General features: G+C 44.8%; 1 pseudogene; it reads left to right on the top strand.

Annotated features, from left to right (window-relative positions):
- The window catches only part of LOC115144914 (transducin-like enhancer protein 4), a 97359-nt pseudogene that overhangs the window by 11765 nt on the left and 69430 nt on the right, over positions 1–16164 (top strand).

The following is a 16164-nucleotide window of genomic DNA, read 5'->3' as shown; positions in this document are numbered from 1 at the left end:
GCTTCAGACAGGCTTCAGGGGGGGCAGGGTTCTCCTGGGGGGCGTTTGTTGAGATTCTTTGCTTTTAGCAGGTGAAAGACAGTGCCGTTTTAATGTTTGTGATTCACCATGAGTTATTCATTTGACGTTTTCCCTTCTCAGTGCTTTGTAGGCAAGAATACATTAGCAAAAAGCATCCTAGCAGAGGAGAGGGAGGAGAGAGGGAGGAGAGGCGAGAGAGAGAGATGCTAATGTGAGAGGGGGAGGGAGACAGTCATTAGGAGAGAGAGAGGAGGAGGAAAGGGGAGAGAAGAAGAGGGTGGTTGGAGAGAAAAGAGTGAGAGAGTGTTTGTGAAAGAGGGGTGCGGAGAGATAAAGAGAGCAAGGACAATGTTTTATGATATGTGTTGAAGTGACCTTACTCTCCCTTCTTCTTTCCTCTCCTTTCTTTTCTCTCCCCCAGGTCCCTATTCAGCCTGGTCAGTCTTTCAAGTTCACAGTCCTGGAGACCCTGGATCGCATCAAGGAAGAGTTCCAGTTCCTCCAGGCTCAATACCACAGGTGCTGTATACTCACTCACCACCCTCCACCTCCCCCTTATAGACTATACAGATAGTATATACACACTCACCACCCTCCACCTCCCCCTTATAGACTATACAGATAGTATATACACACCATCCTCCACCTCCCCCTTATAGACTATACAGATAGTTTATACACACCACCCTCCACCTCCCCCTTATAGACTATACAGATAGTGTATACTCACTCACTACCCTCCACCTCCCCCTTATAGAATATACAGATAGTATATACACACCACCTTCCACCTCCCCCTTATAGACTATACAGATAGTGTATACTCACTCACTACCCTCCACCTCCCCCTTATAGAATATACAGATAGTATATACACACTCACCACCCTCCACCTCCCCTTATAGACTATACAGATAGTGTATACACACCACCCTCCCCTCCCCTTATAGACTATACAGATAGTATATACACACCACCCTCCACCTCCCCCTTATAGACTATACAGATAGTGTATACTCACTCACTACCCTCCACCTCCCCTTATAGAATATACAGATAGTATATACACACCACCTTCCACCTCCCCTTATAGACTATACAGATAGTGTATACTCACTCACTACCCTCCACCTCCCCTTATAGAATATACAGATAGTGTGTACACACCACCCTCCCCCTCCCCCTTATAGACTATACAGATATTATATACACACCACCCTCCACCTCCCCTTATAGACTATACAGATAGTATATACACACTCACCACCCTCCACCTCCCCTTATAGACTATACAGATAGTATATACACACCACCCTCCACCTCCCCTTATAGACTATACAGATAGTATATACACACCACCCTCCACCTCCCCTTATAGACTATAAAGATAGTATATACACACCACCCTCCACCTCCCCCTTATAGAATATACAGATAGTATATACACACCATCCTCCACCTCCCCCTTATAGAATATACAGATAGTATATACACACCACCCTCCACCTCCCCTTATAGAATATACAGATAGTATATACACACCATCCTCCATCTCCCCTTATAGAATATACAGATAGTATATACACACTCACCACCCTCCACCTCCCCTTATAGACTATACAGATAGTATATACACACTCACCACCCTCCACCTCCCCCTTATAGACTATACAGATAGTATATACACACTCACCACCCTCCACCTCCCCTTATAGAATATACAGATAGTATATACACACTCACCACCCTCCACCTCCCCCTTATAGAATATACAGATAGTATATACACACTCACTACCCTCCACCTCCCCTTATAGACTATACAGATAGTATATACACACCATCCTCCACCTCCCCCTTATAGACTATACAGATAGTATATACACACCACACTCCACCTCCCCTATAGACTATACAGATAGTATATACACACCACCCTCCACCTCCCCTTATAGACTATACAGATAGTATATACACACTCACCACCCTCCACCTCCCCTTATAGACTATACAGATAGTATATACACACTCACCACCCTCCACCTCCCCCTTATAGACTATACAGATAGTGTATACTCACTCACTACCCTCCACCTCCCCTTATAGAATATACAGATAGTGTGTACACACCACCCTCCCCCTCCCCCTTATAGACTATACAGATATTATATACACACCACCCTCCACCTCCCGCTTATATACTATACAGATAGTATATACACACTCACCACCCTCCACCTCCCCTTATAGACTATACAGATAGTATATACACACTCACCACCCTCCACCTCCCCTTATAGACTATAAAGATAGTATATACACACCACCCTCCACCTCCCCTTATAGAATATACAGATAGTATATACACACCATCCTCCACCTCCCCTTATAGAATATACAGATAGTATATACACACCACCCTCCACCTCCCCTTATAGAATATACAGATAGTATATACACACCATCCTCCATCTCCCCTTATAGAATATACAGATAGTATATACACACTCACCACCCTCCACCTCCCCCTTATAGACTATACAGATAGTATATACACACTCACCACCCTCCACCTCCCCCTTATAGACTATACAGATAGTATATACACACTCACCACCCTCCACCTCCCCTTATAGAATATACAGATAGTATATACACACTCACCACCCTCCACCTCCCCTTATAGACTATACAGATAGTATATACACACCATCCTCCACCTCCCCTTATAGACTATACAGATAGTATATACACACCACACTCCACCTCCCCCTATAGACTATACAGATAGTGTATACACACTCACCACCCTCCATCTCCCCTTATAGAATATACAGATAGTATATACTCACTCACCACCCTTCACCTCCCCCTTATAGACTATACAGATAGTATATACTCACTCACTACCCTCCATCTCCCCTTATAGACTATACAGATAGTATATACACACTCACCACCCTCCACCTCCCCTTATAGACTATACAGATAGTATATACACACTCACCACCCTCCACCTCCCCTTATAGACTATACAGATAGTGTATACACACCACCCTCCCCTCCCCTTATAGACTATACAGATAGTGTATACTCACTCACTACCCTCCACCTCCCCTTATAGAATATACAGATAGTGTGTACACACCACCCTCCCCCTCCCCCTTATAGACTATACAGATAGTATATACACACCACCCTCCCCTCCCCTTATAGACTATACAGATAGTATATACACACCACCCTCCCCCTCCCCCTTATAGACTATACAGATAGTGTATACTCACTCACTACCCTCCACCTCCCCTTATAGAATATACAGATAGTGTGTACACACCACCCTCCCCCTCCCCCTTATAGACTATACAGATAGTATATACACACCACCCTCCACCTCCCCTTATAGACTATACAGATAGTGTATACTCACTCACTACCCTCCACCTCCCCTTATAGAATATACAGATAGTATATACACACCACCTTCCACCTCCCCCTTATAGACTATACAGATAGTGTATACTCACTCACTACCCTCCACCTCCCCCTTATAGAATATACAGATAGTGTGTACACACCACCCTCCCCCTCCCCTTATAGACTATACAGATATTATATACACACCACCCTCCACCTCCCGCTTATATACTATACAGATAGTATATACACACTCACCACCCTCCACCTCCCCCTTATAGACTATACAGATAGTATATACACACTCACCACCCTCCACCTCCCGCTTATAGACTATACAGATAGTATATACACACCACCCTCCACCTCCCCCTTATAGACTATACAGATAGTATATACACACCACCCTCCACCTCCCGCTTATAGACTATACAGATAGTATATACACACCACCCTCCATCTTACCCCATGCAGGCATACTGTGTGTAGGCACCATCCTAATGTAAAACCCATGTATGTAACTCAAAACTCCCATCTTCAGACACACAGATATATGGATAGCACAGACTTTTACTTCTATTCTGTGTTGATGTTTATGACATAAATTAGACACCATACAGTGGGAAAAAAAGACTACATGGATCTCCTTCTCTGCCACTGTGCTACCTACGATATACAGTACATTGGGCTCCCGAGTGGCGCAGTGGTCTGAGGCACTGCATCTCAGTGGTGAGGTGTCACTACAGGCACCCTGGTTCGAATCCAGGCTCTGTCACGTGATTGGGAGTCCCATAGGGCGGTGCACAATTGGCCCAGCGTCGTCTGGGTTTGGCCAGTGTAGGCCGTCTTTGTAAATAAGAATTTGTTCTTAACTGACTTGCCTAGTTAAATAAAAAATAAATATATGCATCTATATTTAAAAAGGAACTATAGTTGTGTGATATTGTATGTCATAAACATTAATACACAATAGAAAGGTCTGTGCTATCTGTGTGTCTGAAGATGGGAGTCTGAGGATTGTGTCCTATATGAATGTGTGTACCTTAGGGGGGAACTGCCCCTCCTCTCTCTAAAGAACTGGGGGATCCCCCTGGGAACCATTGTCACACTTCTACTGCTCCACTTATTATTCTGTGGAATATTACACGTCAGGCTTAATAATACTGCACTTGATGTATGTGAAAGCCAAGGATGGGTGCAGTGAACTATAAGGTTGATATAACACAGTCATACACAGGTCAAATGCAGGTGGTGATTCTAATCTTATCCATCATAGTCCACCTGGCACAGTGGCAGGGTGCAAGCCTGGTCCCAGATCTGTTTGTGCTGTTTTACCGACTCCTACGCTCGATGTCACAGGCTAGCAGGGTGTGGTGATATTGGTCTGTTCTTCCATATCATAGCAGAGTGTCTGTTTTATCAGAGTGTTAGCAGAGTAGAGTTGACCTCCAGACTGTGACCTTGGTGCTGAGAGCCCAGCTTCACACCATGAGCTGAATACTCATGGCCATAACTCTCTCGGTCACAGCAGTGAACAGCGTGTTGAAACTAGTATTGTTCTCCCACTGCAGCCTGGATCCCATCGGTCTCTCTGTCTAATTGATCTAGACCCATAACCTTTTTCAGCTTTGACACAAAGGAGAGATTCAAGTTGAGCTGCAGCAGGGTAGGTCCTGCCTTAGATCAGTTTGTTGACACGTGTGTGTGTGTGTTTTCCCTCTTTCTCTGCAGCCTGAAACTGGAGTGTGAGAAGCTGGCCAGTGAGAAGACAGAGATGCAGAGACACTACATCATGGTAAGATCTATTCTATTTCCACCAGCGTTGGTTCACAGACATCAATGAGACAACGTGGAGAGGGTAGGCCCTGTCTCTGTCTTGCTTGACAAATATACCCCTCTCCATTACACCAACATAGGAAACTATCTAGCCCAGGGATAGGCAACTCCAGTCCTCGGGGGCCACATTTTTTCCCCATCCCAAGCAAACACAGCTGATTTAAAGTCATTGCGTTCTAAACTAAAGATCCGGGTTAGTTGATTATTGGAGTCAGGTGTGTTAGCTGGGTCTGGGGCAAAAGTGTGACACCAATCAGGCCCCCTGAGGACGGGAGTTGCCCGTCCCAGATTCTAGCTTGTTGAGGAGCCTCATCTTGAGTTAGGAGGATGAGACTCTCAGACTGTCCAAAAGCAGAACATGTCCCTCTCTCTGTCTCTCGCTCTCGCTCTACTCCCTCTGCAACAGCTTGAGCCCCTCCACATCAGTCTGTCTGCCTAAAGACTTGTATGTTATTAACTATGTCTATGTCTGTGGAACAAACACGGTGAGGACAACCTGAATATGATATGAATCATCTGCTGAGCAGCTCCCATTTCATCAATGAGAGAGAGAGAGAGAGAGAGATGGAAGAAAGTGAGTGAGAGAGACTGAGAGAAAGGGGAAAGGGCAGTGCACAATGGTAGACAGACAGACACTACCTCAGACTTAGAATATTCACACTGTTCTCTGTGACTGTGAGAGGCTGTCCTTTATGGAAGATTTCACATTTGCAGGGTTTGATGGATGGTTGAGTTGGCGGTAGTTGGATAGATATGTAGGAGCCTTTACTCCAATGTGAGGAGAGACTACAGTCTATTCTGTGTTATATACTGGGGGACAGTCAGCGACATTTGATCAACCCTCATGAATTCATATTAAATGTCATGACCTTTGTGACCACAGGACTGTTGGTCAACAGCAGGAGGAAATAGGCTAAAACGTCTGTGAATGAAGCCTTTGCCATCGTGTTGGTCTCCATAGAGATGGAGGATAGCTGGGGCAGGTGCGATATACATTTACAATCTTAGAAAAAAGGGTTACAAATGCGTTCTTCGGCTGTCCCCATTGGAGAACCCTTTTTGGTTCAAGATCTTTTGGGTTCTGTGAAGAACCCTCTGGGTAAAGGGCTCTACATGGAACTCAAAAGGGTTATATCTGGAAACAAAAAGGGTTCTCCTATGGGGACAGCCGAGGAACCCTTTTCGGTTCTAGATAGCACCTTTTTTTCTAAAATGTGGATATATTGCATATAATGTACAATGCCGTGAAAAAGTATTTGCCCCCTTTCTGATTTTCAACATCTCAATTGGCATTAGGTCTGAATTTGTTGCTTTTTAAACATTTTGATTGTGTGTTTTGCATCATTGTCTTGCTGCATGACCCAGCTGCGCTTCAGCTCACAGACAAATGGCCTGACATTCTCCTGTAGAATCCTCTGATACAGAGCAGAATTCATGGTTCCTTCTATTAAGGCAAGTTGTCCAGGTACTGAGGCAGTAAAGCATCCCCAAACCATCACACTACCACCACCATGCTTGACTGTTGGTATGAGGTTCTTACTAAGGAATGCAGTGTTTTATTTTCGCCAGGTATAATGGGACCCATCTCGTCCAAAAAGTTTACTCAAGTTTGCCAGGAAGCACCTGGATGATCATCAAGACTCTTGGAAAATGTACTATGGACAGATGAGTCAAAAGTATCACTTTTTGGATGACATGGGTCCCGTTATGCCTGGCGAAAACCAAACACTGAATTTCAAAGTTAGAACCTCATACCAACGGTCAAGCATGGTTTATAAATCAAATCAAATTGTATTGGTCACATACACATGGTTATCAGATGCGAGTGTAGCGAAATGCTTGTGCTTCTGGTTCCTACAGTGCAGTAATATCTAACAAATAATCTAACAACTACCTAAACAACTACCTAATACACACAAATCTAAAAAGGGGTGAATGAGAATATGTACATACAGTGGGGCAAAAAAGTATTTAGTCAGCCACCAATTGTGCAAGTTCTCCCACTTGAAAAGATGAGACAGAGGGATGAGGTTCTAACCATAATTTGCAAATAAATTCCTTAAAAATCCTACAATGTGATTTTCTGGATTTTCTTTCTAATTTTGTCTGTCATAGTTGAAGTGTACCTATGATGAAAATTACAGGCCTCTCTCATCTTTTTAAGTGGGAGAACTTGCACAATTGGTGGCTGACTAAATACTTTTTTGCCCCACTGTATACGGATGAGCGATGCCCGAGCGGCATAGGCAAGGTGCAATAGATGGTATAAAATACAGTATATACATGTGATATGAGTAATGTAAGATATGTAAACATTATTAAAGTGGCATTATTTAAAGTGACTAGTGATCCATTTATTAAAGTGTCCAGTGATTCGGTCTCAATGTAGGCAGCAGCCTCTCTGAGTTAGTGGTGGCTGTTTAACAGTCTGATGGCCTTGAGATAGAAGCTGTTTTTTAATCTCTCGGTCCCAGCTTTGATGCACCTGTACTGACCTCGGCTTCTGGATAATAGCGGGGTGAACAGGCAGTGGCTCGGGTGGTTGTTGTCTTTGATCTTTTTGGCCTTCCTGTGACATCGGGTGCTGTAGGTTTCCTGGAGAGCAGGTAGTTTGACCCCGGTGATGCGTTGTGCAGACCGCACCACACTCTGAAGAGCCTTGCGGTTGTGGGCGGAGCAATTGCTGTACCAGGCTGTGATACAGTCCGACAGGATGCTCTCGATTGTGGATCTGTGGAAGGTAGTAAGGGTTTTGGGTGACAAGCCACATTTCTGTTGCGCCTTCTTCACCACACTGTCTGTGTGGGTGGACCATTTCAGTTTGTCGTTGATGTGTACGCTGAGGAACTTAAAACTTTCCACTTTCTCCACTGCTGTCCCTTCTATGTGGATAGCGGGGTCCTCCCTATGTTGTTTCCTGAAGTCCACAATCATCTCCTTTGTTTTGTTGACATTGAGTGAGAGGTTGTTTTCATGACACCACACTCTGAGTGCTCTCACCTCCTCCCTGTAGGCTGTCTCATCGTTGTTGGTAATCAAGCCCACTACTGTTGTGTCGTCTGCAAACTTGATGATTTGAGTTGGAGGCGGCATGGCCACACAGTCGTGGGTGAGGGAATACAGGAGGGGGCTGAGCATGCACCCATGTGGGGCCCCAGTGTTGAGGGTCAGCGAGGTGGAGATGTTGTTTCCTACTTTCACCACCCGGGGGAGGCCCGTCAGAAAGTCCAGGACCCAATTGCACAGGGCGTTGTTGAGGCCCAGGGCCTCCAGCTTGATGATGAGCTTGGAGGGTACTATGGTGTTGAATGCTGAGCTGTAGTCAATGAACAGCATTCTTACATAGGTAATCCTCTTGTCCAGATAGGATAGGGCAGTGTGATGGCGATTGCATCGTCTGTGAACCTGTTAGGGCGGTATGCAAACTGAAGTGAGTCGAGGATGGCTGGTAAGATGGAGGTGATATGATCCTTGACTAGTCTCTCAAAACACTTCATGATGACAGAAGTGAGTGCTACGGGGCAGTAGTCATTTAGTACAGTTATCTTTGCCATCTTGGGTACAGGAACAATGGTGGCCATCTTGAAGCATGTGGGGACAACAGACTGGGATAGGGAGCGATTGAATATGTTCGTAAACACACCAGCCAGCTGGTCTGCGCATGCTCTGAGGACGCGGCTAGGGATGCTGTCTGGGCCAGCAGCCTTGCGAGGGTTAATGCGTTTAAATGTTTTACTCACATCGGCCACGGATAAGGAGAGGGGGGGGGCGTAGTTCTTGTTAGCGGACCGCGACGGTTGCACTGTATTATCCTCAAAGCGGGTAAAGAAGGTGTTTAGTTTGTCTGGAAGCGTGATGTCAGTGTCCGTGGTTTTCTTTTTGTAGTCTGTGATTTCCTGTAGACCCTGCCACATACGTATCGTGTCTGAGCCGTTGAATTGGGACTCCACTTTGTGTCTGTATCGGCATTTCGCTTGTTTGATTGCCTTGCGGAGGGAATAACTACGCTGTTTATATTCATCCATATTCCCAGACCCCTTTCCATGGTTAAATGAGGTGGTCGTGATGGTGGTAGTGTGATGGTTTGGGGATGCTTTGCTGCCTCAGGACCTGGATTATCCAAAACACACAATCAATTCTACATAAAAATCGTTTAAAAGCAACTAATTATACGTTTTGGAATGGCTTAGTCAAAGTCCAGACCTAATCCCTATTGAAATGTTGTGGCAGGACTTGAAATGAGCAGGTCATGCTTGAAAACCCACAAATGTCGCTGAGTTAAAGCAGTTCTGCTTGGAATAGTGGGCCAAAATTCCTCCACAGCGATATGAAAGACTGATGAACAACTACAGGAATCATTTGGTTGCAGTCATTGCAGCCAAAAATGGCACAACCAGTTATTGAGTGTAAGCGGGCAATTACTTTTTCACACAAGGTTATTGGGTGTTGCATAACTTTTGAATAAATAAACTAAGCATCCATTTTTGTTAGTTATTTGTAAACTCAGGTTCCCTTTATCTAATATTAGGTTTTGGTTGATGATCGGATAACATTCGGTATCAAAAATATGCAAAAATAGAGAAAATCACAGAGGGGGCAAATACTTTTTCACTGCACTGTATATTGGTGTACATACAAGTTATGTAGAGTAGCCTATCAATGGCTGGGGTTGAGGTTAGCTCTGAGGAATGGTCTCTAACATCTGTGTCTGTGATGTCTGTAATGCCTACTGTATTGGCAGTGATCTGGAGGGAGGGAGTGTAAGGAACAGAGTGAGAAGGAGGGAGATTGAGAGGGAGGGAGAAAGGCAGGGACAGGGGTGCAGGAGTGAGAAAGGGAGAGAGAAACAAATAGAAAAGGGAAGTTGAGAGAGAGGCAGCCAGACAGAGAGAGATACAACACCAACAGAGAGAGACAGAGAATGACAAAGATAGAGTGGCTGAGATGGAAAGGCAGGAAAAGAGAGGGATAGAGAAAGAGAGCGTGAGCACAGACACGTAAATAATGGGAAGGTACAAAGTCTCAGTGGCTCCACAGTGGCGCTAACCCAGAAGGATATATTTAGGTAGTTAGACTGTAGCCTTAAGACTTGTTTGCACAGGCAGTCCAGTCTTTCTTTAGACTGCTCCTATCATTCATTATTCTGTAACTTTAAAAACCAGGTATGGGATGTTCCCGCCCGCTAATGTACTACTTCCAGGGAATGACTTACGACTCGGCTGATGATGATAATGATGATGATGTTGAGCATGGAGTAGACATGAGGATTCATTTGGAGCAGCATATTGGAATGTTGCCTCCGTAAAACGAGGTAAAAGCATATGTAGCGGGGGGTGATGTTTTATACGTTTGATTAACGCACTCTGCAGCTTTATGCAGAAGCTAAACTCAGCAAAAAAAGAAATGTCCCTTTTTCAGGACCCTCTCTTTCAATGATAATTTGTAGAAATCTAAATAACTTCACAGATCTTCATTGTAAAGGGTTTAAACACTGTTTCCCTGCTTGTTCAATGAACCATAAACAATTAATGAACATGCACCTGTGGAACGGTCATTAAGACACTAACAGCTTAGACTGTAGGCAATTAAGGTCCCAGTTATGAAAACTTAGAAAACTTCTAAAAACACCAAAAGAAAGATGCCCAGGGTCCCTGCTCATCTGCGTAAACGAGCCATAGGCATGCTGCAAGGAGTTATGAGGACTGCAGATGTGGCCAGTGCAATAAATTGCAATGTCCGTACCGTGAGAAGCCTAAGACAGCGCTACAGGGAGACAGGACAGACATCACACCTGCGGAACAGGTACAGGATGGCAACAACAACTGCCCGAGATACACCAGGAACGCACAATCCCTCCATCAGTGCTCAGACTGTCCGCAATAGGCTGAGAGAGGCTGGAATGAGGGCTTGTAGGCCTGTTGTAAAGGCAGGTCCTCACCAGACATCACCGGCAAAAATGTCGTCTATGGGCACAAACCCAGCGTCGCTGGACCAGACAGGACTGTAAAAAAATGCTCTTCACTGACGATTCGCGGTTTTGTCTCACCAGGTGTGATGGTCGGATTTGCGTTTATCGTTGAAGGAATGAGCGTTACACCAAGGCCTGTACTCTGGAAGCGGGATCGATTTGGGGGTGGAGGGTCCGTCATGGTCTGGGGCGGTGTGTCACAGCATCATCGGACTGAGCTCATTGTCATGGCAGGCAATCTCAACGCTGTGCGTTACAGGTTAGACATCGTCCTCCCTCATGTGGTACCCTTCCTGCAGGCTCGTCCTGACATGACCCTCCAGCATGACAATGCCACCAGCCATACTGCTCGTTCAGTGCGTGATTTCCTGCAAGACAGGAACGTCAGTGTTCTGTCATGGCCAGCGAAGAGCCCGGATCTCAATCCCATTGAGCACGTCTGGGACTTGTTGGATCGGAGGGTGAGGGCTAGGGCCATTCCCCCCCAGAAATGTCCGAGAACTTGCAGGTGCCTTGGTGGAGGAGTGGGGTAACATCTCACAGCAAGAACTGGCAAATATGGTCCATGAGGAGGAGATGCACTGCAGTACTTAATGCAGCTGGTGGCCACACCAGATACTGACTGTTACTTTTGATTTTGACTCCCCCTTTGTTCAGGGACACATTATTCCATTTCTGTTAGTCACATGTCTGTGGAACTTGTTCAGTCTATATCTCAGTTGTTGAATCTTGTTATGTTCATAAAAATATTTTCATGTTAAGTTTGCTGAAAATAAACACAGTTGACAGTGAGGACGTTTATTTTTTATGGAACCCTTCTCTGTTAGATATGGAACCCTTCTCTGTTAGATATGGAACCCTTCTCTGTTAGATATGGAAGCCGTCTCTGTTAGATATGGAACCCTTCTCTGTTAGATATGGAAGCCATCTCTGTTAGATATGGAACCCTTCTCTGTTAGATATGGAACCCTTCTCTGTTAGATATGGAACACTTCTCTGTTAGATATGGAACCCTTCTCTGTTAGATATGGAACCCTTCTCTGTTAGATATGGAACCCTTCTCTGTTAGATATGGAACCCTTCTCTGTTAGATATGGAACCCTTCTCTGTTAGATATGGAACCCTTCTCTGTTAGATATGGAACCCTTCTCTGTTAGATATGGAACCCTTCTCTGTTAGATATGGAACCCTTCTCTGTTAGATATGGAACCCTTCTCTGTTAGATATGGAACCCTTCTCTGTTAGATATGGAACCCTTCTCTGTTAGATATGGAACTTCCTGTTAGATTCTCTGTTAGATATGGAACCCTTCTCTGTTAGATATGGAACCCTTCTCTGTTAGATATGGAACCCTTCTCTGTTAGATATGGAAGCCGTCTCTGTTAGATATGGAAGCCGTCTCTGTTAGATATGGAACCCTTCTCTGTTAGATATGGAACCCTTCTCTGTTAGATATGGAACCCTTCTCTGTTAGATATGGAACCCTTCTCTGTTAGATATGGAAGCCGTCTCTGTTAGATATGGAAGCCGTCTCTGTTAGATATGGAACCCTTCTCTGTTAGATATGGAACCCTTCTCTGTTAGATATGGAACCCTTCTCTGTTAGATATGGAAGCCGTCTCTGTTAGATATGGAAGCCGTCTCTGTTAGATATGGAAGCCGTCTCTGTTAGATATGGAACCCTTCTCTGTTAGATATGGAACCCTTCTCTGTTAGATATGGAACCCTTCTCTGTTAGATATGGAACCCTTCTCTGTTAGATATGGAAGCCGTCTCTGTTAGATATGGAAGCCGTCTCTGTTAGATATGGAACCCTTCTCTGTTAGATATGGAACCCTTCTCTGTTAGATATGGAACCCTTCTCTGTTAGATATGGAAGCCGTCTCTGTTAGATATGGAACCCTTCTCTGTTAGATATGGAACCCTTCTCTGTTAGATATGGAACCCTTCTCTGTTAGATATGGAACCCTTCTCTGTTAGATATGGAACCCTTCTCTGTTAGATATGGAACCCTTCTCTGTTAGATATGGAACCCTTCTCTGTTAGATATGGAAGCCGTCTCTGTTAGATATGGAAGCCGTCTCTGTTAGATATGGAACCCTTCTCTGTTAGATATGGAACCCTTCTCTGTTAGATATGGAACCCTTCTCTGTTAGATATGGAACCCTTCTCTGTTAGATATGGAAGCCGTCTCTGTTAGATATGGAAGCCGTCTCTGTTAGATATGGAACCCTTCTCTGTTAGATATGGAACCCTTCTCTGTTAGATATGGAACCCTTCTCTGTTAGATATGGAACCCTTCTCTGTTAGATATGGAAGCCGTCTCTGTTAGATATGGAAGCCGTCTCTGTTAGATATGGAACCCTTCTCTGTTAGATATGGAACCCTTCTCTGTTAGATATGGAACCCTTCTCTGTTAGATATGGAACCCTTCTCTGTTAGATATGGAAGCCGTCTCTGTTAGATATGGAAGCCGTCTCTGTTAGATATGGAACCCTTCTCTGTTAGATATGGAACCCTTCTCTGTTAGATATGGAACCCTTCTCTGTTAGATATGGAACCCTTCTCTGTTAGATATGGAAGCCGTCTCTGTTAGATATGGAAGCCGTCTCTGTTAGATATGGAACCCTTCTCTGTTAGATATGGAACCCTTCTCTGTTAGATATGGAACCCTTCTCTGTTAGATATGGAAGCCGTCTCTGTTAGATATGGAAGCCGTCTCTGTTAGTCTTCTGTGGTAGTCTACAGAGACATGGACATACACACACGAGAGGGTGTCTGCGGGCGCCTTGTTTCTGCGTGTTGTATTTATAATTCATGGGGCTCAGATTTCACAGCTCTCCTGAAATCTGTGTATTTGCAGCCATTTTTATCCCAATATCAAATTATTTCTGGGTAATAATTAAGCACCTTACTGTGATTGTTTTGAATTAAAATGGTAAAGAAAAGGGTCCTCCAGAGTGGCGCAGCAGTCTAAGGCACTGCAGTGCTTGATGTGTCACTACAGATCTGGATTCGATCCTGGGCTGTGTTGCAGCCGGCCGTGACCGAAAGACACATTTGGTCCAGCATCGTCCGGGTTAGGGGAGGGTTTGGCTGGCCGGTATGTCCCAACACACTCTAGCGACAACTGTGGCGGGCCAGGCCCATGCACGCTGACACGGTCGCCAGGTGTACTGTGTTTCCTCCGACACATTGATGCGGCTGGTTTCCGGGTTAAGCGAGCAGTGTGTCAAGAACCAGTGCGACTTGACAGGGCAATGTTTCGGATGACGCATGGCTCTCGTCCTTCGCCTCTCCCAAGTATGTACGTGAATTGCAGTGATGGAATAAGACTGTAACTACCAATTTGGAGATCACAAAAAATTGGGGAGAAAAAAGGGTAAAAAGTACAAAAATATATATAAAAAGAAACAAAAATAGCTTTTTAGCAAAGGGCAATTTCTCAAGCAACAATTTTGCTAGGACATCTCACCCAAACAGGCTGCAATTCAGGCAGGCTTTTCAAAAGGCATTATCATAATTTTCACAATTTCACAGTATTATTCCAACCTCAAAACACAGGAAAATCACATTTTTGGCTGCTCTGGGCCTAAATAAGACCACATTGTTTCACTGTCTGATCAGAGAATGAGAAGTATCTGTCAGTGTCAGGCCTGAGACAGGGAGACAGAAGAGGTTGGCATGTGTCTTTGTCATTTCTGTGGGTTTTATGAGTGTGTTTGTGTGTGTGTTTAGTATTTGTGTGTAGTGTTTCTGTTTGGAATAGAGGGGGTCTGCAGGGTTCCAGTTTTAATGACCATCCATGTGGTCACATGCACTATAACCCTGTGTGTTCATGTGTGTTTGCGTGCTATACATCCCCGCAGGGGGAGGGGTGTTTGTGAGGGGGGAGGATTAATGCACTACTCTCAGCCGCTTACTCCACCCCCAGCTTATCTGTCTGATTCAGCCTGACAAACTGTGCTCTCTTCAGGAACATTACAGTCACAGATTGCGAAAGAGAGATGGAAAGAGGGAGATGGAGAGAGAGATTGAGTATCAGAAGAGGGGAGGGGAGGAAGGAGAGAACCAGGGCAGAGGGGGAGAGGGGAAGGGATGAGGATAGAATTGTAAAAGGGATGCACCCTGGTAAGCTAACCGTTTCTATGACATATGACAGTGCAAGCTGAGGATTTAGGGAGAAAAAAAGGGTCCAGGAGGATTGTGATTTAAGAGTCTCCAACCTGCCTCGACTGTCTGGTAACATGTAGGAACACAGCAGAGCACACATCTTTACAAAGATTGGCTGCTGGTGGCTCTATCAACATTTGTCAGCAGAATACCACCCTGCATCCCACTGTTGGCTTGCTTCTGAAGTTAAGCAGCGTTGGTCCTGGATGGGAGACCAGATGCTGCTGGAAGTGGTGTTGGAGGGCCAGTAGGAGGCACCCTTTCCTCTGGTCTAAGAAAATATCTCTTGTGTAGGGTGCTGTCTTTCGGATGGGATATTAAATGGGTGTCCTGACTCTCTCTGGTCACTAAAGATCTCATGGCACTTATTGTAAGACCCTGGGGTCCTGGCTAAATTCCCAATATGGCCCTCATACCATCACAGTCCCCATAATCATCCCCAGTTTACAGTTGGCTCATTCATCTCTCCCCTGTAACTATTCCCCATGTCGTTGCTGTAAATGAGAATGTGTTCTCAGTCAACTTACCTGGTCAAATACAAATATGCCCCTCATACTCTAGGCCCAATGAGAAAGGCTACTCCAAGGTCAATCCATTTTGGTTGGGATTTGGTCATATTTCTCCAACTCTGATTATGAAGTGAAGACTTTCTATCGACTTTTAGTTATTTCTCTATGTGGAGTTTACAGAGCTAAAAGTCAGATCTCACCAGTCTTAAGAACATGTGAGTAAAGCTTGCTAATGAATATA

This window comes from Oncorhynchus nerka, linkage group LG17 (assembly GCF_034236695.1).
Source record: "Oncorhynchus nerka isolate Pitt River linkage group LG17, Oner_Uvic_2.0, whole genome shotgun sequence".
In the NCBI taxonomy this organism is placed as follows: domain Eukaryota; kingdom Metazoa; phylum Chordata; class Actinopteri; order Salmoniformes; family Salmonidae; genus Oncorhynchus; species Oncorhynchus nerka.
This window is presented reverse-complemented; position numbering and strand designations above follow the sequence as displayed.